The sequence below is a fragment of the Odocoileus virginianus genome, chromosome 4 (genome assembly GCF_023699985.2).
Source record: "Odocoileus virginianus isolate 20LAN1187 ecotype Illinois chromosome 4, Ovbor_1.2, whole genome shotgun sequence".
Lineage (NCBI taxonomy): Eukaryota > Metazoa > Chordata > Mammalia > Artiodactyla > Cervidae > Odocoileus > Odocoileus virginianus.
In genome coordinates this window covers 76,543,737-76,568,326 of record NC_069677.1, presented here as the reverse complement: position 1 = coordinate 76,568,326, position 24,590 = coordinate 76,543,737, and the positions used below count along the sequence as shown (strand labels likewise).

Genomic DNA, 24,590 nt, shown 5'->3' with positions numbered 1-24,590 from the left:
TTGCTGGCATTTATTCTGCTAACGACATAGAATTCTCTTCATCTAACCACATGAATAGGGGAGCCTGGCTGGCTACAGTCCTTGGGGCCGTAAAGAGTTGGACATGACTTGGCAACTAAAACAACAAGAAACCACACCTGGTGTTCTGGTTGGGTTCTCCAGATTCCTCTCTGGAAACCCCTCTCATTGCTTTAATTTCTCGCTGAAGAAATGGTGAAGAAGTGTGTGTGGTGTGATGTGTGGGTGTATGTTCATGATGTGTAAACCTGCATGTGAGTGTGTGTACACTGAGGAAGCTGTTGTAGAATTCTGTAATTACCACCTCACAGCCTATTCATTCCCATTTCCTGTTAGAACGTGGGTAGCAGTGGATGGAGGTGAAAGATCACAGAACAACTTTTTCTTGTGCTCATCTGTGATGCCTTGGTAAGGGCCAGGTAGTTTGACCTACTGTTGATTTAATATTAAATCACACAACAGATCACATAAGGACATCTTCTGTGTTCAGAGAACACATCTTGGGAAAGACCCCTGCCCAGCCTCTCTACCAGCTTGTCCACGGGCTGCTGGGAGAAGGTACACACCAGTTGTTCTAGTGGAAGGAGTGTAATACTGAGTTGTTACCATGTATTAGGGAGCCAAGAAGACAGAGGAGATACTGGAATATCTGAGTAGCAAGTGCAGGAAATGGTTGCCCCCAAGGTCGGAAGAGTAGGAGGAAGAGATTGGGATATGAAAACCCAGGAGCCTGGAGGAGGGGCCCTGGGCACAGAGACTCAGACTCAGACCCAGGGGACTGCTGGGTCACTCGTGCTGATGGCTCTGAGCTTGCAGAGGGGCCCCATAGTGTGGTACCCAGGTTACAGAAAAAGAGGGTGCCAGCCTCTTGTGTTGGGGTCTCTGAGGGGTTACAGGAAGGTTGGACAGGTTGGAGAAACCAGAAGTGAATTCATCGGCCGCTGGTGGGGAGTGGGTCAGCCTGACATTCACAGGGATGGGAGGGAAGTTCTCCCGCTCACCTGTCTCCCTCTGGCACCCCCTTCTGGTGGAGCCTAGTAGAAAGCTGCTGGCAAAGGGAAAATATGGTCAGCAGAGATGTGGGCTCAGCATCCAGATGCCAAGTAGGGAAGAGTGGGTTTGAAACAGAGGCAATAGTTTTGGAACTGGAGCAGCCTGTCAGCACACCCATGACAAAGGTGTCCTTGGAGCAGACCAGGGTTATGCACTTCTTGTTCCTCCGTGAAACCTGAGCAGTTCCTTCAGCATCCTTGGTGGAAAAGAGTCTTGACATTCAATGGTCCTGAAACAAGCCTTTCTCTAAGGTCCCATTTCATATTTCTTTTAAATCATCCATATTAAGGCATAAAGATCTGTATGGCTTTTGATGTGTTTATATGTAAAGATAACTCTCAAAAAGTTGTCTGTTTTCTTTTGTACACCAGGTAGATAATCGTTTTGTGGTTGTTATAGAGTTTATACATCGTAATTTCTGGAAAAAGGAAAGAAAACATTATGCCTCTCTGATTTTCTACTCAAAACTTTTTAATGCAAATGAAATCATGAATCAAGCATAAAAACAACCTAATTGCTAACCATCATATATTTTAATGATCCTTAATTAGAGCAAAATTTAAAGTGAATACAAGCATATTAGAAATTTTTCTCGTGGATCCTTAATTTGTGTCTATTACTCAGAAAGATGACCCTGAATATCCGCCAGGCTTTAGAAGAATATACCATTCACTCACAGAGAACCTATTTCTTAGATGCAAATACTTTTCTGAGTATAAATAAACACGGAGGATACATTTAACAGCTTCATCAGGTGACAAAGTTCATAAGACCTATGCTTATTCGAGTCTTGTCCTCTTGATTATGTTTTGAAAAGGAGAGCGAGCATTAGCTTGTTTCTCTAAGGCTTCAAACCAGAGCTCTTTTTTGTATAGTGAGTGTGTGTGTATGTGTTCTCAGGTATCATCTGGGCTCCCTATCCTTGCTCTGAAGCTGAGAGAGGTAACAGCTAGCCCGCCAGCATCACGCATTGTCTTTTTGGATCAGGGAGGTGAAAAATGTTCCTGTCAACTGCAGCTTGTGAACTTTTGAAGTTAGCATTTAAACTCCTCTTGATTTACAAGGATTGATGGCAAGGAAACAATCACACAGGAAGACTTAAATATAACTGTACCCTGGTTCCTAAACATAGATTAGCACCCTTAGCTTTGCCGAATATAACACTGCAGAAAATATCTTGGTGGAATATGGGGAGGTTGTAGAGAAACTTTCAAGTAGCCCAATCCAGGGGAAGCTGTAGTGTTGTAAGGCCACGTGTTAATTCTGGGCCTTCGGGCAGTAGTTCTATTGTGTTCATCTTATCCCATAAAGAAAGTACCAGGCAGGGCCTCTGTCCCTCCAGCTGCAGGCTGTGGGCAGACTGAACCAAAGGCAAGTGATTGTCACTTAAACCCCGGACAGAGTCAGCGACACCAGGTATTCCTTGAGTCAAGGAAATACTGAAGGACTCTGTGTGACAGAAGTTATTAGTGACTTCTGGAGATGAAGCAAATAGAATGTGATCTGGTGTAAAGGTAAGGATTTCTGTAGGAGTGGGGGAAGTAAGCATAGGTTTCATGCAGCATTTGTTGGGTCCCCTTGCTGCAGTGGGCCCAGCTGGAGCTGGTGGATGAAGAAGCAGTGGCAGGCTGAGCCTGCCGTCCTCGGTCACCTTTTAACACTGGCAGGGGCATTCCTGACCCTAACAGTGATGCTCACCCCCTCCCCGCTAATTGCTGCCGCTGCCGCCTGTGGTTTCTGGCAGGAGGCTTTGTCAACTAAGTGCTGTTCCTCAAAGTGTGATCCCAGACCAGTCGCGTAAGTGTCACCTGCAAGCCCATTAGAAATGCAGAACCTCAGGCCTCACCGTAGACGTGCAGAACCAGAATCTGCATCTTAACAAGGATTCTCCGTGAATCCTTTCTGTGCCCAGGAAATTGAGACACATCCAAATTGTCCCACCCAGCTTGCCCATACTGCAGATTTATTTCTATGTACTGTATTCCCCATAACAGTCTGCTTCCAAGTTTCATTCTTGCTTTCTCAAGATACATTTGACACGCAACGTTGTTAAGGTTAAGGTGTACACTAAGTTAGTTAAACTGGTAGGTCATGAGTCCAGTGTGGCTCTAATGCTATTGCAGCCGACATCAACAAGCTGAAATCTAAATTTGTATATGCCTCAAGGTTACAAAATTGAAACTCAAGGACAGCTGAGCACAAACCACCCATCAGGCTTGAGGCTGAAGCCGATCATCAGTTATTTCCTCACTTTGCTTCCACCTTTTCTCTGGAAAGTCTCTCCCTGAGCTTCCATCAGTGGAGGGCCCTCACCACTTGTGACTGAACACCACTCCATTCAGATCTATTTTTGCTCAATAAACTGTTAAATTTTTTTTTTTTAATTTTTATTAGTTGGAGGCTAATTACTTTACATCATTACAGTAGTTTTTGTTATACATTAAAATGAATTAGCCATGGATTTACATGTATTCCCCATCCCAATCCCCCCTCCCACCTCACTCTCCACCCGATCCCTCTGGGTCTTCCCAGTGCACCAGGCCCGAGCACTTGTCTCATGTACCCAACCTGGGCTGGTGATCTGTTTCACCCTAGATAATATACATGTTTCAATGCTGTTCTCTTGAAACATCGCACCCTCGCCTTCTCCCAGAGTCCACAAGTGTGTTGTATACACCTGAGTCTCTTTTTCTGTTCTGCATATAGGGCCATCGTTACCATCTTTCTAAAGTCCATATATATGTGTTAGTATACTGTAATGGTCTTTATCTTTCTGGCTTACTTCGCTCTGTATAATGGGCTCCAGTTTCATCCATCTCATTAGAACTAATTCAAATGAATTCTTTTTAATGGCTGAGTAATATTCCATGGTGTATATGTACCACAGCTTCCTCATCCATTCGTCTGCTGATGGGCATCTGGGTTGCTTCCATGTCCTGGCTATTATAAACAGTGCTGCGATGAACATTGGGGTGCACGTGTCTCTTTCAGATCTGGTTTCCTTGGTGTGTATGCCCAGAAGTGGGATTGCTGGGTCATATGGCAGTTCTATTTCCAGCTTTTTAAGAAATCTCCACACTGTTTTCCATAGTGGCTGTACTAATTTGCATTCCCACCAACAGTGTAAGAGGGTTCCCTTTTCTCCACACCCTCTCCAGCATTTATTGCTTGTAGACTTTTGGATAGCAGCCATCCTGACTGGCATATAATGGTACCTCATTGTGGTTTTGATTTGCATTTCTCTGATAATGAGTGATGTTGAGCATCTTTTCATGTGTTTGTTAGCCATCTGTATGTCTTCCTTGGAGAAATGTCTGTTTAGTTCTTTGGCCCATTTTTTGATTGGGTCATTTATTTTTCTGGAGTTGTGCTGGAGGAATTGCTTGTATATTTTTGAGATTAATCCTTTGTCTGTTGCTTCGTTTGCTATTATTTTCTCCCATTCTGAGGGCTGTCTTTTCACCTTGCTTATAGTTTCCTTTGTTGTGCAAAAGCTTTTAAGTTTCATTAGGTCCCATTTGTTTATTTTTGCTTTTATTTCTGAAATTCTGGGATGTGGGTCATAGAGGATCCTGCTGTGATTTATGTCGGACAGTGTTTTGCCTATGTTCTCCTCTAGGAGTTTTATAGTTTCTGGTCTTACATTTAGATCTTTAATCCATTTTGAGTTTATTTTTGTGTATGGTGTTAGAAAGTGTTCTAGTTTCATTCTTTTACAGGTGGTTGACCAGTTTTCCCAGCACCACTTGTTAAAGAGGTTGTCTTTTTTCCATTGTATATCCTTGCCTCCTTTGTCGAAGATAAGGTGACCATAGGTTCGTGGATTTATCTCTGGGCTTTCTATTCTGTTCCATTGATCTATATTTCTGTCTTTGTGCCAGTACCATACTGTCTTGATGACTGTGGCTTTGTAGTAGAGTCTGAAGTCAGGCAGATTGATTCCTCCAGTTCCATTCTTCTTTCTCAGGATTACTTTGGCTATTCGAGGTTTTTTGTATTTCCATACAAATTGTGAAATTATTTGTTCTAGTTCTGTGAAAAATACCATTGGTAGTTTGATAGGGGTTGCATTGAATCTATAGATTACTTTGGGTAGTATAGCCATTTTGACAATATTGATTCTTCCAATCCATGAACACGGTATATTTCTCCATCTGCTTGTGTCCTCTTTGATTTCTTTCATCAGTGTTTTATAGTTTTCTATGTATAGGTCTTTTGTTTCTTTAGGTAGATATACTCCTAAGTATTTTATTCTTTTTGTTGCAATGGTGAATGGTATCGTTTCCTTAATTTCTCTTTCTGTTTTCTCATTGTTAGTGTATAGGAATGCAAGAGATTTCTGTGTGTTAATTTTATATCCTGCAACTTGACTGTATTCATTGATTAGCTCTAGTAATTTTCTGGTAGAGTCTTTAGGGTTTTCTATGTAGAGGATCATGTCATCTGCAAACAGAGAGAGTTTCACTTCTTCTTTTCCTATCTGGATTCCTTTTACTTCTTTTTCTGCCCTGATTGCTGTGGCCAAAACTTCCAAAACTATGTTGAATAGCAGTGGTGAGAGTGGGCACCCTTGTCTTGTTCCTGATTTCAGGGGAAATGCTTTCAATTTTTCACCATTGAGGGTGATGCTTGCTGTGGGTTTGTCATATATAGCTTTTATTATGTTGAGGTATGTTCCTTCTATTCCTGCTTTCTGGAGAGTTTTAATCATAAATGGATGTTGAATTTTGTCAAAGGCTTTTTCTGCATCTATTGAGATAATCATATGGTTTTTATCTTTCAATTTGTTAATGTGGTGTATTACATTGATTGACTTGTGGATATTAAAGAATCCTTGCATTCCTGGGATAAAGCCCACTTGGTCATGATGAATGATTTTTTTAATATGTTGTTGGATTCTGTTTGCTAGAATTTTGTTAAGGATTTTTGCATCTATGTTCATCAGTGATATTGGCCTGTAGTTTTCTTTTTTTGTGGCATCTTTGTCTGGTTTTGGAATTAGGGTGATGGTGGCCTCATAGAATGAGTTTGGAAGTTTACCTTCTTCTGCAATTTTCTGGAAGAGTTTGAGTAAGATAGGTGTTAGCTCTTCTCCAAATTTTTGGTAGAATTCAGCTGTGAAACCATCTGGTCCTGGGCTTTTGTTTGCTGGAAGATTTCTGATTACAGTTTCGATTTCCTTGCTTGTGATCATTTTGTTAAGATCTTCTATTTCTTCCTGGTTCAGTTTTGGAAAGTTATACTTCTCTAAGAACTTGTCCATTTCTTCCAGGTTGTTCATTTTATTGGCATAGAGCTGCTGGTAGTAGTCTCTTATGATCCTATGTATTTCAGTGTTGTCTGTTGTGATCTCTCCATTTTCATTTCTAATTTTGTTAATTTGGTTCTTCTCCCTTTGTTTCTTAATGAGTCTTGCTAATGGTTTGTCAATTTTGTTTATTTTTTCAAAAAACCAGCTTTTAGCTTTGTTAATTTTTGCTATGATCTCTTTAGTTTCTTTTGCATTTATTTCTGCCCTAATTTTTAAGATTTCTTTCCTTCTACTAACCCTGGGGTTCTTCATTTCTTCTTCCTCTAGTTGCTTTAGGTGTAGAGTTAGGTTATTTATTTGACTTTTTTCTTGTTTCTTGAGGTAGGCCTGTAATGCTATGAATCTTCCCCTTAGCACTGCTTTTACAGTGTCCCATAGGTTTTGGGTTGTTGTGTTTTCATTTTCATTCATTTCTATGCATATTTTGATTTCTTTTTTGATTTCTTCTATGATTTGTTGGTTATTCAGAAGCGTGTTGTTTAGCCTCCATATGTTTGAATTTTTAATAATTTTTTTCCTGTAATTGAGATCTAATCTTACTGCACTGTGGTCAGAAAAGATGACTGGAATGATTTCAATTTTTTTGAATTTACCAAGACTAGATTTATGGCCCAGGATGTGATCTATTCTGGAGAAGGTTCCGTGTGCACTTGAGAAAAAGGTGAAGTTGATTGTTTTGGGGTGAAATGTCCTATAGATGTCAATTAGGTCTAGCTGGTCCATTGTGTCCGTTAAAGTTTGTGTTTCCTTGTTCATTTTCTGTTTAGTTGATCTATCCATAGTTGTGAGTGGGGTATTAAAGTCTCCTAGTATTATTGTGTTACTATTAATTTCCTCTTTCATACTCGTTAGCGTTTGCCTTACATATTGCGGTGCTCCTATGTTGGGTGCATATATATTTATAATTGTTATATCTTCTTCTTGGATTGATCCTTTGATCATTATGTAGTGTCCACCTTTGTCTCTTTTCACAGACTTAATTTGAAAGTCTATTTTATCTGATATGAGTATTGCGACTCCTGCTTTCTTTTGGTCTCCGTTTGCGTGGAATATTTTTTTTCCAGCCCTTCACTTTTAGTCTGTATGTGTCCCTTGCTTTGAGGTGGGTCTCTTGTAGACAGCATATATAGGGGTCTTGCTTTTGTATCCATTCAGCCAGCCTTTGTCTTTTGGTTGGGGCATTCAACCCATTTACATTTAAGGTAATTATTGATAGGTATGGTCCCGTTGCCATTTATTTTGTTGTTTGGGGTTCACTTTTATACCACCTTTCTGCATTTCCTGTCTAGAGAAGATCCTTTAGTATTTGTTGAAGAGCTGGTTTGGTGGTGCTGAATTCTCTCAGCTTTTGCTTGTCTGTAAAGCTTTTGAGTTCTCCTTCATATCTGAATGAGATCCTTGCTGGGTAGAGTAATCTAGGTTGTAGGTTATTCTCTTTCATTACTTTAAGTATGCCCTGCCATTCCCTTCTGGCCTGAAGGGTTTCTATTGATAGATCAGCTGTTATCCTTATGGGAATCCCTTTGTGTGTTATTTGTTGTTTCTCCCTTGCTGCTTTTAATATTTGTTCTTTGTGTTTGATCTTTGTTAATTTGATTAATATGTGTCTTGGGGTGTTTCGCCTTGGGTTTATCCTGTTTGGGACTCTCTGGGTTTCTTGGACTTGGTTGGTTATTTCCTTCCCCATTTTAGGGAAGTTTTCAGCTATTATCTCCTCGAGTATCTTCTCATGGCCTTTCTTTTTGTCTTCTTCTTCTGGGACTCCTATGATTCGAATGTTGGGGCGTTTCACATTGTCCCAGAGGTCCCTGAGGTTGTCCTCATTTTTTTTTATTCTTTTTTCTTTTTTCCTCTCTGCTTCATTTATTTCCACCATTTTATCTTCTAACTCACTTATCCTATCTTCTGTCTCTGTTATTCTACTCATGGTTCCCTCCAGAGTGTTTTTGATCTCATTTATTTCATTATTAATTTTTAATTGATTTTTAAAAATTTCTTCTAGGTCCTTGTTAAACATTTCTTGCATCTTCTCAATCTTTGTCTCCAGGCTATTTATTTGTAACTCCATTTTGTTTTCAAGATTTTGGATCATATTTATTATCATTATTCTAAATTCTTTTTCTGATAGATTCCCTATTTCCTCCTCTTTTGTTTGACTTGGTGGGCTTTTTTCATGTTCCTTTAGCTGTTGGGTATTTCTCTGCCTTTTCATCATGTTTAGATTGCTGTGTCTGGAGTGGGCTTTCTGTATTCTTGTGGTCTGAGGTTCCTTTTTATTGTGGAGGTTTCAGCCAGTGGGTGGGGTTGGACGATTGGTTTGTCAAGGTTTCCTGATTAGGGAAGCTTGTGTCAGCGTTCTGGTGTGTGGAATTGGATTTCTTCTCTCTGGAGTGCAATGGAGTGTCCAGTAATGAGTTTTGAGATGGGTCTCTGTGTTAGGTGTGACTTTGGAGAGCCTGTATGCTGACACTCAGGTCTATGTTCCTGCGTTGCTAAAGAATTTGCGTGGTATGTCTTGTACTGGAGCTTATTGGCTCTTGGGTGTTGGTTGGTTTTGGTGTAGGTATGGAAGCTTTTGGATGGTCTCTTATTCCTTAATGTTCTGTGTAGTCAGGAGTTTTCTGGTTTTCTCAGGATCTGGGCTCAAGTCTCCTGCCTCTGGATTTCAGTTTTATTCTTCCAATAGTCTCAAGGCTTCTCCAACTATACAGCACTGATAATAAAACTTCTAGGTTAATGGTGAAAAGATTCTCCACCGTGAGAGACAACCAGAGAGGTTCACAGAGTTACATGAAGAATAGGAGAGGGAGGAAGGAGATAGAGGTGAGCAGGAGGAGAAAAAGGGGACTCAAGAGGAGAGAGACAGATCTACACAGTTATCTGTTCCCAAAGTGTTCCCCGTAGCCCAGACACCCACAAAGATTTGCAGAGTTGGATTGGAAAGAGAAGGGGAATGGAAGAAATAGAGGTGTTCTGAGGTAGAAAACAGAGTCTCAAAAGTGGGAGAGTGTCACCACACTCCTGAATAGAAATGGGAACTGAATATTGGATTCTTAAATGACCAAAATTTATATCACATACTACTGAAAAACAAAGATTAAAAATCTAGTGTAGAGGTTAGACTCTTTGAAACACAATATTTAAAAACAAAAAACACCACAAAAAATTTAGAACTGTATATGAAGTTCAGTTTAAAAAATAGGGTTTCTCTCTCTCTTTTTTTTTTTTTTGGCAAGGTTATAGTGAAATGAAAATGAAAGTTAATGAATAATAGAGGAGTATTAGAGGACTTTAAAAGGAAATAGGAGAGAAAAACAAGAAAAAAAAAAGAAAAAAAAAATTTTTTTTCCCCTAATTAAAAAAATCATAAAAATATATGAAAATGAAAGTTGAGGAGTAATGGGGGAGTAATAGGGAATTGTAAAAGAAAATAAAAGAGAAAAAATTTTTTAAAACAAAAAGAAAGAAAAAAAAATTTTTTTTTAAATTAAAAAAAAAATATGTACATATATATCTAGGAATTTCTCTGGAGTTGTTGCGGTCAGCGTAGGATCAGTTCAATTTCAGATAGCTCCTCTTTCCAGCTTACACTTCTCGATATCTGTAGGCCCCTTCCCGTGTAGTCGGTGTTACCTTCAGGGATTTTAATCTGTTGCACCGGTCCTTTCTGAAGCGGTTCCCTTTGTTTATTTGGCTTCTGTTTGCCGTCTCTTTGGTGTCTAATTTCCGCCGACACAGGCGGGCGGAGGTGATCTCTTATTTCAGTTCGCTAGTTCAGTTCAGTCCTGCTAAGGGGAGGGGTGGGGGGGGGCGCTGCAGACAGATACCGCTCCGTGTGGACAGCGCTCACCGTGTTCCGGTCACACTGGGCCTGCCCCGCTCACGGGTGTCTGCGCTCCCGCCGTCCACACTGCTCAGGCTCCCGGCTCCATATGGAGCGGGCCCTGCGTCGAGTGCGGCCCCAGTCTTCGGGTACTCCACAAAAGCGCAGATTCGGCTGCGCCCGCGTTCTGTGCCTTCCCCGGCCTGAGCGGCTCAGGCAGCCAGAGGCTTGGGCGCACTCTCCCGGGGGCAGCACGCCCCTTCCCTCCGCGGCGAGCGGCCCAGGCAGCCAGAGGCTTGGGCGTACTCTCCCGGATGCGGCGCGCCTTTTCCCTCCGCGGCGAGCGGCCCAGGCAGCCAGAGGCTTGGGCACAATCTCCCGGGTACGGCGCGCTTTTTCCCTCCGCGGCCCCAGCACGCATGGCCAGTCGGGTCTCAGGAAGTCTTTAGCTAGAACCCGGAGGCCTGTTTGCAGTGTGGGAGGGGGTGGCTTCTCAGGGGCTGAGTTTGCCCTTTTCCCCTCCCCCCTGCCTCCTACCTCCAGCGGGGATGGGCCGGCTCTTCTCTGGAGATTCTCAGTCCCTTTGTTTTGCGAACCACCGGCAGTGTGTTCGGGCCAGTTAATTTTGTCCCTTGCTATCCCACAGTTTAAAAAAGCTCCCTCCGATTGCTCTCAGGGTCTTCGGGCAGGACCTCACCCTAAGCAATGCCGCCCGCTCCTCTCCGTTCCGCCCCGCTTGTTGCTGGCGGGTAAGGGCGTCTGGGGTACTTTTCTGCTGGGAGTTGCTTTTAGGCACGTAATCTGTGGGCCTTGTTTAATTTTTCCTCCCAGTTAGGATGCAGAAAACTTCCCCCAGTCCCGCCATTAAGAGGGTTTCCTGGTGATTGGAAACTTCCTCTATTAAGACTCCCTTCCCGGGACGGGTCTCCGTCCGTAGCTCTTTTGACTCCTTTATTATCGTTTATATTTTGTCCTACCTCCCTTCGAAGACAATGGGCTGCTTTTCTGGGCGCCTGATGTCCTCTGCTAGCGATCAGAAGTTGTTTTGTGAAATTTGCTCAGCATTCAAATGTTCTTTCGATGAATTTGTAGGAGAGAAAGTGGTCTCTCCGTCCTATTCCTCCGCCATCTTGGCTCCTCCTCTCTCAATAAACTGTTAAATTTTTTATGCCTCAGTTCATCCTTTAACATGTACAGTGTGATGATTTGTACATCATGATTTGACACAATTACCACAATAAGATTAGGCTTCCCACGTGGCGCAAGTGGTAAAGCACCCACCTGCCAGTGCAGGAGATGTAAGAGACACGGGTTCGATCCCTGGGTCAGGAAGATCCCTGGAGCGGGAAATGGCGTTCCTTGCCTGGAGAATCCTATGGACAGAGGAGCCCGGCGGGCTACCGTCCATTTGGTCACAAAGAGTCGGACATGACCGAGGCGACTTAGCCCAGCACACCACAATAAGGTTAGTGAGCACATTGTCACATCACAGTTACTGTAACATATGGAACACTTCACAGATTGTGTATCATCCTCAGGCAGGGGCCACGCTGACCTCTCTGTATGGGTCCAGTTTCAGCATCTGCCCTGCCAGAGGGAGCACCCTGCTCCAGCTAAGCCCGTTCCGTGTTTTCTTCTAATTCTCTAACTGGAACATGACTTTCACTCTAATTTCCTGCATGGCTCTCCTCCTGTAACAAGGTGGGAAGGAAGAAGGGAAGGGCGGGAGGGAGGGAAGAAAGGAAGAAAGATGGAGGGAAAGGAGAGAAGGAGGAGGAAGGAAGGAAGAAAAAAAAGGCAAGAGGGAGGGAAGGCAGAGTGGGAAAGGAGTGGGGGAGGAAGGAGGGAGACCCAGTTTTCACGGCACCGTGCATTGCTGGAGCTCATGAGCTCTCTTTCAAATACACCCATGCAAATAGAGCCCATCCATTATTTCAACTTTAAATGAAGACGTGCCCTTATGCAGTGTTCAAGACAGCGTTCACTGGTGTAACAATTTGGAGCGCAATTTGCCTATGTCTATTGGAGTTCTTAAAAAGAACATTTTCTTTGCTCCAGCAGTATCAGAATTTATCCCACAGATATAATTGCATAAATGCACAGAAATATATGTCAAAAGTATCTGTCACGGGACTATTTAATAGAAAAGGCTAGAAATAGCTGAAAGTATCAATACAAGTTGTTTTGAAAAAATCAGTGCATGTCTCTGCAATGGAATAGTATCCTGGCACAAAAAACAAATTAAGGAAGTTTTGCATGTGCTTCTGTGGTGAGCTCTCTAGATAATGTTGTTAGCTGAGAAAAAGAAGGTGCCAGACCATATACATATTACCCCATCCATGTGTGATTTTTAGTGTGTGTACATTTATGCATGTGCACATGTTCAGTCACTTCAGTTGTGTCTGACTCTTTGTGACCCCATGGGCTGTAGCCTGCCAGGCTCCTCTGTGCATGGGATTCTCCAGACAAGAATACTGGAGTGGGTTGCCATGCCTCCTCCAAGGAATCTTCTTGACCCAGGGATCAGACCTGCATCTCCTCCATCTCCTGCATTGCAGGTGGATTCTTTACTGCTGATCCGCCAGGGAAGCTTGTGTACATTTATAAAACACAATTAATAACTTATTGTATTTATATCCAATGGAATTCTGTGGCCATTACAAACACTGCTTTGGCAGAATTTTTAATACTTGGGACATCTTTGTAATATGATGCTAAGTTTAAAGGTTTTTTTTTAATAAGTTTAAAACAAAAGCAGGATATGTGTCATGATTTTTCTCCCCTTCCTTCCTTGAGCATTTTCCATTGTTATTAAATATTCCAAAAAAATATTTTCCTGCTCTTGGATTTTTAAGTTGTTTTCGGTTTTTCCAACTTGTACATAATGTTGTCATAAACAATTTTTTTTTTTAACCAAATGCTGTCTTTGAATTTCAAAGCCTTTCTGAAGATAAATGTAATTACTAGTTCATAGGGTATGGTATTTTGTTATAATTATTGGCTCATAGGATGTGGCCCTTGATATTTATTGCCAAATTAGTTTCCATAATCTACAAAGATTTTTAATGTAATATTTTCAACTTTTGTTAATGTGATTAGTTACTAAAAGCCATCATTTGTTCTACAAATTTTAAATTTTGCCATATAGCAGTTGTTGATACCTACTGTCTGCCAAGCTTCCTTGAAGACACTGGGCACGTCATCACAATTAAGACATGGTCTCTACCTTGGAGTTGGGGCTTCCCAGGTGGCGCTAGTGGTAAAGAACCTGCCTGCCAATGCAGGAGATGCAAGAGACATGGGCTGGGAAGATCCCCTGGAGAAGAAAATGGCACCCCACTCCAGTTTTGCCTAGAGACAGAGGAGCCTGACAGGCTATGGTCCATAGGGTCACAAAGAGTCACACAGTTGAACCAACTTAGCATGCACTCCCTACCTCCAAGTCAAAGTGTGACCCTTGGACCAGCACACTTGAATACATAATTAGAACATGATGCAGTTTGGCATATCATAGAATTATGCCCACCATGCCATGGAATACAGCTGGCCTAAGGTGTGACTGTGACAATTAACCAAGGAAGGGAAGAGATTCTTACACTTTAGCTTGACTTCACTCCTCTCATTCTAACTAAAGAGTGATGCAGACATAGGGAAGGGGGAATATTTTCTTTTCTTAATCCTATCAGAATTCAAGTATTAACTGTACCTGACTGTAGAAAGAAAGTAGAAAAGAAACTTACTCTAGTTTGTGTATCAACTTATCTATATTTCTGTGACACCATTTATATATTTCACAGATTCAGAAGGTTTATAAGCCTCCTTCAAGGACACATACATTCATCCTAAATCTGTAACCAAACTTCACCTTCCCACAGCCCATGTTCCCCTGCCTGCTTAGAATAGAAAGATGGTGGTCTAGTCTTCAAAGCATTTGCTCCAACTTCCAAAAAATATCCCCAAATAAAAGAAACAACTCAGGGCTTCTGTGGTGGCTCAGTGGTAAAGAATCCACCAGCCAAAGCAGGAGACACAAGTTCAATCCCTGATCCAAGAAGATCCTACATGCCTCAGAGCAACTGAACGCATGTGCCACAACTATTGAGTCTGTGCTCTAGAGCCCAGAAACTGCAACTGGAACCTCACCAGTTGAAACTCACCCTGGAACCCATGTTCTGCAACAAGAGAAGCCACCGCAATGAGACGCCCCAGCACTGCAGCTGCAGGGTAAGACCTACTTGCTGCAACTAGAGAAAAGCCCAAGCAGCAAAGAAACCCAGCACAGCCAAAAGTAAATTAATTAATTAAAAAAATTTTTTTTAAAGAGACAACTCAGCCTCCCCAAATAGCACTGTCAAACCTCTTAATATTTCTTATGTCAAGAAAATCTTAATTGAAACATCCTAACTAGGTTAACTAAATGAAATTGCCAATATTTGACTTTTTTAACTTGTAAAATTGGCAGTTTCACATAGTTCAACTAAAACCTGCAATTTAATTCTTCCTGTTTCTTCCCAAGACTACCTATTGTACACGTCTAATATATTTTAGAACTAATCGAAACTTCATTTCCCACCAAATGATTTCTGCAATATCTGCCCCACATACAAAGAAAAGGTGGGAAAATTATTAACATAGGTTTATGTTTGCTTGTCACTTCTTTTATCATCAGTAAGATAAAATTAGAATACAATATTTCCCAAATTGAAGGGGAAAAGGTTTCCTGCTTATTTAAGCAGAGGGGCTTCTAGCTGATGCAGAATTAGGAGTCAGGCAAACATGGGCAAGCAAACCCAGCAAACTACTAAATAGACTATTGTTTCTAGTCTCCAACCCAGAAAAGGCTGGTGTCCTCCTCTTAAGACAAACACGATGCTGAGAGTGTGTTATGAATCCAAGATTATTACTAATATAAAGCTGCACATCAGAGATTTAGGGAGAAGGAGAGAGAGAAGAGAGGAGAAAGAGTCAGCCTGAAATTTATGAAGAACCCCATCAATGGAAGCATTACTCATCAGATTTAAACTCATATTGTAAGAAATTTAAGTTCAGTAATTCTGTAGAGGGTGCTGGTATGGGAAATGATGCCTCAGAGCTTGGGAAGCTGGCCTGATCCCATAAAAACATCAGGATTTTCTTCAAAACTCCTTCATAGTTTGAAATGCTTTATGGAGTCCTCCTATTCAAAGTGAAATCCACAGCTCCAGCCAGTGTTCTCAGACTCTAAAGTGCACGTGAATCACTTGGAGTCCTCTAAAAAGAAAAATCTGATCCAGTAGGTCTGGGTGGGTCCTGAGAGCCTGCATTTCCAACCAGCTCCAGTGAGGGGTGATGCTGCAGGTGGGATCCTGCTTCCAGGGTAAAGCACCCTTTTGACAGCCTTGGTTCTTCTTTCTAAATTGGCCATCTCCTCCTGCCGCTCACACACGGAGTGCTGAAGTCAAGAGGCACCGGTCCCCCTCAGTGGCCTTGCTCTCTCTTCTTTCAAATCTTCCTGCCTATAAAACAGGGGCTAACAAACCTAGTTGAGGATTGAATCTTTGACTTTCCCAGTAGAAGGAAATTTGGAGATTAGCCTAATTCAATCCTTTCCCTCCGCCCCCCAGCCCATCTGTATCTTAAATCCAGAGCCTGAGATCTTGCTGACAGTTTGCAGCCATCCCATCAAACCTGGGAGCACTCTGCAGGATAAGGGCCTCTTGCAGATAGTTTCAAAGAAGTGGAAGTAACTATAAAAGCCATTGCTCAAAATTACTTACAAACCTCACCTTAATGAAGGGTCTCCCCCTTTGGGGTTAGGGCAGAAGGCAAGAAACCCAGTGTTTCCTGGTGGGAGGCTCTAGGGGAATCCCTCCCACCTGTCCGTCTTTGCACAGCAGGGCAATCTTGGTCTGCCCCCACCTGTCAAGAGCAGGTGTCAGCTTCAATTATTGTTTTGCAAATTCACTTCAGTCCTTTACTGGTACTCAGCAGAGAATGAGGTGTGATTCCCTGATCTCAGCTGCGTTTCCTCGGGCCTGTGGCACAGTGGCCTTCCTGGGCTGTCTGCTCCCTCCTTCCCTCTCTGGAGTGCATGTCGTGTTGATGGTAAATGTGCTGAGATAAACCAATCTGTCATCATCAAGGGAGAGGTACAATCAAGGCGACGAGTGAACATGTTGAGCTACAAAGTGATGAAAATCATGTTTTATGCATGAAGAATCATTTTAATTGGGGACATAAAATGATACAAACATAACTATGTATGTCTCGGAGTGGGGGGAGGGGTGTCAGGACTAAAAGGAAATGTTCTCATCTAAAGAGTCTGTTCTCTTTTGCCTATGTAGTTGCTATAGCACCATTTTGAAGTTCAGTAGATCCTCTTGTCATTAAGGTCCTCAGTGACAATTTAGCCAGTAAATGTCACATCACATGTGGGTGACCATATAATTTATTGTCCAAACCAGCACCCTTTTGACAATGGAACGGGCACCACTGGTGATTGTGCTTCTATGTCAGGCAGGCACCAAGACTGTCTCAGGTTAACCAGGACATGGTCCTTCTCATTACGGGCAGTTTCTACCCTGGACCCAGTGACTTTCTGGAACTGAGATGTGAATCTGTCCCAGAAAAATTGCACCAGACAGAAATCAAACAGGCGAGGAAGACTTTACTCAAGACTGCTGCAAAAAGGGAGAGAGACTGACGTCTGCTTGGGTACAACAGGGACAGCTGGGCATGTGTAGCCAGTGAGCAGGAAGGAAGTCAGTGGACAGAAGGTTACTAAGGGGAGTTGCTTAGGTATGAAGGGCACGGGAATCCTTGCTAAACTGGGCCCAGTGGGACACAGACTGCAGCCGAGGACAAGGCCTCCTTGAGCAGAAGATGGACACAAAGAAGCCTAACTGAAGTTTAGTCAAGGAGAGAGTTCTTACAGAATCTAATCAAATGAAAGGCAGCTTTTAAAATTCATTCTTCTCCAAGGAAACCTGTAGTTTCCCAACTATAACAACTCACTCTTTTTCTGAGGAATTCTCCCAAACATATTTATGTTCTAATTTCTTTTCCTTTGTGATTTCTTTTCATTTTCCTTTGCAAATCCAATTATTCTTGTGTTTGATTAGAAAAATCTGTTTAATCTCCTGCTCCTTGCTTTGACTCCAGCAAAGCTAGGATGAAACTGACTTTTGAAAAATTAAGAAAGTGATTTGAATTGACCAAGAGAAGCATAGTCATAATTCAGCCAGGAAGGACTTCACCAAGTGGTCCACATCTCATGGTGCCTTGTCTACTGAAGGTTTGTTTATTTTATGTTTATCTCACATGTATGTCCATCTTCACGGAGGCCAGTATAGAGTCCATTCTTGAAGCCCAGTGCTCACCACTGGGGAGGCCCCTTCCCCATCCTGGAGTCACTTTCCTCATTTATAAAATGAAGGCATTTGATTAGATGACTCCTTGTTACTTTGCAGGACTTTTTAAAAGTTCTGTAATTCTATCCCTCTCTAGATTGTATTTGCTTATAAAATATCCATCTTGGAGCCATTATAAAAGATAGGATATGAATGATGGTTAAGTCATTCTGAAAATAATTGCATTATGTAGGAACTGTCTCTGAAAGGCTTGGTTTTCCACACAGACACACACATATACATATATATTGTAGTTTGAAGTAAAAACAATCCAAAAAGGGTTTTCACAAATATTTCCAGCAGCTTTGTTAGTGAAAGTGGTAATGATGGGGTGGGGGTGGTAGAAACAACCTGAAATGTACTTCATCAGGGTAACAAATTCAGAATAGTCATGGACTGGCACAAGCAGAAAATCAGCAAGCTCCAGCACCAAAGGGGGTAATTATCAACAATTTAAGCAAAAAAAAAAAAAAAAAAAAAAAGCAAGAAAAAACCCAAGTATGATACCACTTACTGAAAGTGTAAAAACACACAAAACAGTGCTACTTATTTTTGAGGGATACATACTGTCATATGTAATAAAGATATTTTTAAAATGCTTGTTTATGATAAACACCAGATTCAGAATAGTGGTTACCTCTGGTGATTGGGAAGGGATTATAATTAGCGAGAGAATTCAGAGCTTCAGCTGCATTTGCTAATGCTTGAATCCATAAACTGGGAGTTGGATATGCTTGTTCATTGTATTATATTTTACAGTTTTTTGTATATCTTAAAATGTTTTATGACATCCTTGTAATATTGTTAGGAAGGTCATGAAAACCATGGCATTCATTTGTTTGTAAAGATTAGAAACTGAATGTCAACAAGTTGCTGCAATTTTTTAGTACCAAAGGTTAACAGGCATTTAAAAGCTCCTTGCTACCTGCCCCTCAATTACAATACACCAAGTGATCAAAAACAAAACACAAACAACTTCTGGTGTGCACGTTGCCAAAGGAACTGCTAGTTGGATACCAGTGTCTTGAGTCCCAACTTCTACATTTCTAACTAGTATTGCTATTTACATATACTTTTTGGTGTTTTAAGAAAAGTTTGTAAAAACACATGGGAAGTGATGTATAAAATTGAGATTAGAGGACTTTCCTGGTGGTCCAGTGGTTAAGACTCCATGCTTCCAATGAAGGGGGCATGGGTTCCATCCTCAGGCGGGCAGGAAAGTTCTGTATGAGGCATGGAATGGCCAAAAAGAAAAAAAGAGAGAGAGAAAGAGATTGGATGCCAGATGATAAATTGAACAGTTTACCCTGCAAATAAGTATCAACTCAGCTCTGAGCTTCCAGGTGGCCTGGACAAGAGGAGAAACCCTCTGAGTCAGTAAGAACCAGCTTATTAGGAGAGTTTTCTTGGTGCTGAAATTTGGGGAAGAACTAGTCACAAGAATCTTTACATCAAGGGCACTGAAGCCTTTTGTGTGGTGCTCAGATCTCTTGATTTGCCCTTGATAGTGGCTCCTTGTGATTTACTTACTTCACACAGGACCAGAGTGATCTGGTTATAACAAGGCTCAGATCCTGTTGGCCCTTCAAAGGCCTCACTGCATACAGGTCAAGGCAGGACCCCTTCCTCATCCCCCAAGCTCTCTGCCCTGCCTAAGCGTCTGCCCTCACTGCCTGTCATTCTGCTGCTCTGAGTCAGATCCCCGTCACCCCAGTTTTCTTTCCTTCCACACAGAGCTTAACCTGCCTGGCCACCTCTTCCCTCAGTTGGGAATGCCCTGCTCCCCAGAGAACCTGGCCATCCAAGTCTCCATTCAAATGCCATTCCTACCCCGCCCCCGCCCCCCACCCCGCCACCAGAGAGGTGTTCCTTAATCACATTGACAAAGGCAGCCTCCCTCCTAGTCTCATCCCTAGGCCTCAGGCAAAAAGGCCAGGACTGGGCCTGTTGCAGGAAGGGGGACCCCTTCCAGGGCCCAAAACTGGGCTCTTGTCTAACACTCGGAAATGAATTGTCTGAGGAGACACATGTGCTGACAAAACAAGAGATTTTATTGGGAAGGGGACGGTTTTATGGTGATGGGATTAGTGTCCCGGGTGGTCCCTGGCCAATCATTCTAATTCAGAGTCTTTCCTGGTGGCGCTCAGCATTGCTCAGCCAAGATAGATGCTAGCGAGAGGGATTCTGGGAAGTGGACGGACAGGCAGTGTCTCCTTTCGACCTTTCCCGAACTCTTCCTTTTGGGGGTGGCTTATTAGTACCATATTCCTTATCAGGATCTCCTGTCATAAAATAACTCATGCAAATGGTTACTATAGTGCCTGGCCAGGGTGGGCGGTTTCAATCAGTGTGCTTCCCCTAACAGGCCTGCCTGTTGAGGGTGCCCCTGTGGTCATCCTCCCAGTAGCCTATCGGGCCAAGGGGACTGGCATCCTCAGAGCCTAGGCCTCCACTCCACTCCTCTGGTCACCTGGGACCCTGCAATTCTCTGCCCAAATGACCTAAGTTCATTTCTAGAGTCTGTGGGCCTCCGCCTTAGGCCCTTCTCCCATGGGTGGTCTGCTACCAGTTCGCACCGCCCTGAAGTCTGACGTGGCCACAGGGTGGCTGGCCGCCTGCAGAAGGCATCAGTGGCTCTTGGACATAGGGGCTGAGGTGTCAGACATGAGTGCAGGGACCCGTCACAGTAGGAGCTGGAGCCAGGCTGGGGGGAGAGAGGGGCAGGGGCAGGGTGTGCATCTAGGGATGAGGTTTGGGGTTGGCTCACCCAGCTCTGCCGTGTTCCAGTGCAGACCTCAGAAGTCTGAGAATACTGAAGCTGGCCTTCTAGGTCTCTATGAAGTTAATTTGTCAGGGTAAGAAGGTAGGTCCTATTTTATTTAGCACTTCGTGAGCTTGGTTCACAACTTATAAATATTTTGACACTGTGGGCCTCCATTGGTCTTCTTGCTACATCTCCACAAATGTTAGAGGTGGGCCTTGCTTCCCCTACCTGAAGGTCTGTCAGGAAGATGCAGGAGCTGGTTCAACTGACAGGGCCTGGTGGTCACAGCGCCCCTAGAAGCACCTTTTCTGCTTCCACCTTACTGGGGGATTCAAGCCCTCTCCTAGACAGCTCTGCTCTCACTTTCTGTTTCCCTGTTTGTTTCCTTTGCAGCAAAAGACTATCTGAAATTACCTTATTTCTTTGTTTTACATTTGTAATCTTCCCATTGAAGTATGAGTTCTGTGAGGTCACGGGCTTATGGCTGCATCTTAGAACTTGGCAAGCACTCGGTGGTTATTAAAAATGTGCTGAATGAGTAACATTGGGGCAGTTTTGTGGCAGGACAATGCCGGTACAAAGATGACTAAGAAAGGCACTGTATCCCCAGCGGGCCCCAAGCCAGGTAAGGGAGCAGACCAGAAAAGAGACAAAAGTCCTTTGCTTTCAGTTTCACACTCAAGAGGCTAATTAATCTGGAAACAGGAATTGTGAATGTAGCCATTTTTGAGGAATTTCTACTGGGAGAGAAATAGTTTGCAAACCAAATCAGCGCCTGGCAAGGGGGAGAATTTCCTGTTAGACCTTAGAGACAGGACAGGGCTAGGGGAGTGTGAAACCTGATGATGCAGCAGAACGGGTGGAGACTCATTCCTTCTCCCTGAAGAGAAATTGCCTGTGGTCTTTCTAGGAAGGGGATGGTGTCAAATATTTTCTCTTGTTAAGCTAAAACTACTGTTCAGAACAGACGCAAAAATCCCCTGGATGCTGCTCTCTGCCTCATTTAACTCCCATGGCAGACAGTGACGGCTGCAGCGCAGCCTCGGCTGCTCCCTCCGTCCTTCACCAAGGCCTCCTGGTGGAGCAGGCGGGCTCTCAGCACTCTCTAGATGCCCGGTGTGAATGTAGGAAACAGACACAGCCACTAACACAGAGAATTTTTTTTTTTTAAAGAACAAGTTTCCTTCGTTTTCACTCAAAGAAATATAAGGTCATTTTTATCCAAAGATGATAAACCCAATCCACTTGAAATAGGGATGAAAATAAAATAAGAAATACTCAAAACTACTCTTGATGCCAAATTCAGACTTAAATTGAAGAAAGTAGGGAAAACCATTAGGCCATTCAGGCCTGATCTATATCAAATCCCTTATGATTATACAGTAGAAGTGACAAACACATTCAAGGGATTAGATCTGATAGACAGTGTACCTGAAGAACTAGGGACAGAGGGACAGGTTTGTGATTGCACAGGAGGCAGTGATCAAGACCATCCCCAAGAAAAAGAAATGTAAAAAGGCAAAATGGTTGTCTGAGGAGGCCTTACAAATAGCTGAGAAAAGAGACACTAAAGGCTAAGGAGAAAAGGGAAGATAAACCCAACTGAGTGCAGAGTTCCAAAGAAGAGCAAGGAGAGATAAGAAAGCCCTCCTCAGAGATCCATGCAAAGAAATAGAGGAAAACAATAGAATCAGAAAGACTGGAGATCCCCTCAAGAAAATTAGAGATACCAAGGGAATATTTCATGCAAAGGTGGGCACAATAAATGACAGAAATGGTATGGACCTAACAGAAAAAGAAGATATTAAGAAGAGGTGGCAAGAATATACAGAAGACCTACACAAAAAAGATCTTCATGACCCAAATAACCATGACTGTGTGATCACTCACCTAGAGCCAGACATCTTGGAATGCAAAGTCAAGTGGACCTTAGGAGGCATCACTCCAAACAAAGCTAGTGGAGGTGATGGCTAGCTCCAGCTGAGCTATTTCAAGTCCTAAAATATGATGCTGTGAAAGTGCTGCACTGAAGATGACAGCAAATTTGGAACACTCAGCAGTGGCCACAGGACTGGAAAAGGTCAGTTTTCATTTCAATCCCGAAGAAAAGTGATGCCAAAAAAATGTTTAAACTACCATACAATTGCACTCATTTCACATGCTAGCAAAGTAATGCTCACAATTCTCCAAGCCAGGCTTTAACAATACATGAACTGCAAACTTCCAGATGTTCAAGCTGGATTTAGAAAAGGCAGAGGAACCAGAGATCAAATTGCCAGCATCCATTGGATCATTGAAAAAGCAAGAGAGAGATATCCTAAAGCCTTTAACTGTGTGGATGAGAGGAAACTGCAAAATTCTTTAAGAGCTGGGAATACCAGATTACCTTACCTGACGCCTGAGAAATCTATATGCAGGTCAAGAGGCAACAGTTAGTCCCAGACAAGGAACAATGGGCTAGTTGCAAACTGAGAAAGGAGTACGTCAAGGCTGTATATTGTCACCCTGCTTATTTAACTTCTATGCAGAGTACATCATGAGAAATGCGGACTGGATGAAGCACAAGCTGGAATCAAGATTGCCAGGAGAAATATCAATAACCTCAGATTTGCAGATGACACCACCCTAAAGGCAGAAAGTGAAGACTGAAGAACCTCTTATTGAAAGTGAAAGATGAGAGAGAAAAAGTTGCCTTAAAACTCAACATTCAGAAAGCGAAGATCATGGCATCTGGTCCCATCACTTCATGGCAAATAGATGGGGAAACAGTGGAAAGAGTGACAGGCTTTATTTTTGGGGGCTCCAAAATCACTGAAGATGTTGACTGCAGCCATGAAATTAAAAGATGCTTGCTTCTTGGAAGAAAAGCTATGACCAACCTAGACAGCTTATTAAAAATCAGAGACATTACTTTGCCAACAAAGGTGCATCTAGTCAAAGCTATGGTTTTTCCAGTAGTCATGTATGGATGTGAGAGTTGGACCATAAAGAAAGCTGAGTGCCGAAGAATCAATGCTTTTGAACTGTGGTGTTAGAGAAGACTCTTGAGAGTCCCTTGGACTGCAAGGAGATCCAACCAGTCAGTCCTAGGGGAAATCAGTCCTGACTATTCATTGGAAGGACTGATGCTGAAGCTGAAACTTCAATACTTTGGCCACCTGATGTGAAGAACTGACTCGTTGGGAAAAACCCTGATGCTGGGAAAGATTGAAGGCAGGAGGAGAAGGGGACGACAAAGGATGAGATGGTTGGATGGCATCACCAAGTCGATGGACGAGAGTTTGAGCATGCTGCAGTCCATGGGGTTGCAAAGAGTCGGACATGACTGAGTGACTGAACTGACTGACTGACTGAAAACTACACTTGATCAGGTTTTTATCTTGGACTTGAAAGACAGCTAAAAATCACAACAGTGACCTTACACTTTGCAAAATTAGATTGTAATTTCACTAGGTGCTAATTCTTCAACAATACTCGGCATGCATATATTTTTATCTTTTAATTAAAATGTAGTTGATGTATAATATTATGTTAGTCTCAAGTGTACCACATAAAGATTCAAAGTTAAATACATTACAAAATGATGGCCACAGTAAATCTAGTAATCTGTCCCCCAACAAAGCTATTAGAGCAACATCAGTGACATTACCTGTGCAATACAACACAATGCTGGGACTTTTTAATTTTAGAAGTGGCAGTTTGTACCTCTTAATTCCCTCCTCCTATTTCACCGACCCCTACCCCCTCCCCTCTGGCAACCACCTGTTTGTCCACTGTATCTATGAGCCTGTTTTATTTTTGTTTGTTCATTTGTTTTGTTTTAAGATTCCACATATAAGTGAAGTCACATGGTATTTGTCTTTCTCTATCTGACTTGCTTCACTTAGCACAGTGCCCGCTAGCTTTATCTATGTTGTTGAAAATGGCAAGATTTCATTCTTTTCTATGGCTGATATTCCACTGTATGTGTATTGGAGAAGTAGAGACATCCTTACAGGAGATGTTCTATGGTGCCCAGCTATACACTCCACCCTGGCTGCCAGACCTGGATGCTCTCTCTAGGGGTGTTCCTTACCTGAGCTGTGTGTGTGTGCACTTCTGTTGTGGGGGGGCCGATACTGTGGGTGAGCACATAGGCAGGCTGACCCCTGTTGGCTGTGGCTTGTGGTTATTGTGTTTCCACTGGTGGGCAAGGAAAGCCCCTGGTCTAATTGGCTGCAGAGAGGATTCCCA

At 42.7% G+C, this 24,590-nt stretch overlaps 1 protein-coding gene and 1 non-coding gene across 10 annotated transcripts in view; one reads left to right on the top strand and one right to left on the bottom strand.

Moving 5' to 3' along the window:
- NEK11 (NIMA related kinase 11) overlaps positions 1–24,590 on the top strand; it is a 282,586-nt gene that overhangs the window by 244,340 nt on the left and 13,656 nt on the right. The gene's annotated exons all lie outside the window — the stretch shown is intronic.
- On the bottom strand, positions 11,704–11,806 carry LOC139034910 (U6 spliceosomal RNA). The gene has a single exon (XR_011487484.1). It is a non-coding gene; the product is annotated as a U6 spliceosomal RNA (small nuclear RNA).